This window comes from Protopterus annectens, chromosome 4.part0 (assembly GCF_019279795.1).
Source record: "Protopterus annectens isolate FY-2018-M chromosome 4.part0, PAN1.0, whole genome shotgun sequence".
NCBI classification, from domain to species: Eukaryota; Metazoa; Chordata; order Ceratodontiformes; family Protopteridae; genus Protopterus; species Protopterus annectens.
The window spans coordinates 1,609,609,392-1,609,611,183 of record NC_056733.1 but is presented as its reverse complement, the minus strand read 5'-3'; positions in this window follow the sequence as shown (position 1 = coordinate 1,609,611,183).

Genomic DNA, 1,792 nt, shown 5'->3' with positions numbered 1-1,792 from the left:
TATATATATATATATATATATATATACACACATTGCAGTGCCTACATTTCTTAAAACTGAACAAGAAGAGAGAGAAGAAGGGATACAGAAAAAAAAAGAACAGCAGCACTTGTTTACAATCCCAATTATGCTTAAAAATAACTGAAAAAGACCTTTACTTTATAACATGCAATGAAAACCACATGCTACAAAATTGGTACTATTTATGAAAAAAATCTTTACTTATAGTTAACTTTCTTCCTCCTCTCCCCCTTCCCAAAGCACTTCTCTGAACAGTAATGACATGAAGTAGGGCCTATACTTTACAGGTCCCCACAAGTCCAACAAATTCTGAGAAAGTCCAATATTTCCTGATTTTCCTGTTCTGTCATATTTCACAAATATAAGTATTGCATCGTATTCCAATATTAAGTTACTGGTTTCATTACTGTTCATCTTCGAAATCCTGTCTCTGCTTCATTTCCAATGTACTCTCAATTCTTCTAGTCAATTCTCACGCTCCATTCCTTCTCTCCAAAATTTTCTGTTGAAAATTTTGAAAAGGTTTCAAAGGTACAGTCCCTCTGTGGTCTGTATTACCCAAAGAACAAGAAGTAGAATTTCCTTCTGTTTTACAGCTTACTTTTTGTTGGACAATGATTTGTATTTCCTCCTTAGCATGCACTTCATCAAAAAATTATTTTGCCCTCCAAGGAAGAATACCTTGAACACAGATGGGTATAGTAGTTTGAATCTCACACCTGCATCTCAACATTCCCTAAATAGTGGAATAAATTTGCTCCTCTTCTATCTGGTGTACAATGAGTAATCATTCTCCACAAACACTCTGCTGTCTCCCACTTTTAGTACTTTGTCCTTCTGCCACAGTTTTGTCAGAATCAACTCTTTCTGCTGGTAGGATTGTATCTTTACTATTAAAGGTATATGTTGATTTCTTATAGCCAGCGTAAGAGCATACACATGATGTACCCTTTCAACTAACAACTCCTACTGTGGAATACCAGTCCAGTTGCTTATATGTACTTTCATAAAATAAGTGCAGTCTGTTTCTTCCAGCTTCTCTGGTATAGCTGAAAATAGCATGTTTTCCCTATGTGCTATGTCCTCTAATTCTAATATTTTTTGAAACATCTCTTCCTGAGCAGTCTCATATTCAGCTAGCCTTTTCTTTATTTTGACCTCTGATCTTTGCTGCTTTATCATCTCATCTGAATATCTGTTTAAAGCTTCTTCCATTTTTTCTAGCCTTTTGTTGTTTGTGTTGATATATTCCATCCATGTTTTGTTTGTTTTAACCAGGTCTGAATGCAGCTGTCTTATATCTTCCTGTAGGTTACTGGAAGTCATATCTGAAGGTTGCATTGCTTTTAGCTGAACAGCTGGAGAACTTTCCCCAGTCAGTGTTTCTTCCTCAGTTTTTGTAACTGATTTTTTTCAGCTCTTCTGCATTTCTTTATTCCTAGCATCCAGGCGATGCACTTACTAGCCAGTTACTGAAATTTACCCATAAATACACGTCTACTGGCCTTCTCTGCTGAGTCTCTGTTTTCACACTGGGAGAGCTAGAAATAAGCTGTTATTCAATGTGCAACCATCTTGGAAGTCCTATTGTATGCCACTCTTTATATGTACCTCTTGGCCTAACCAGCCATGACTATAACTGCATACATAATTTCCTAGCTTTTCCACTTATATTAAATTATTTCATTATTACCCATAAGATTTAATGTCCAATTGTGTCAAATGCTTTATTAAAGTCTCCTCTTATGAGTTCCACTTCTTTTCTATTCAT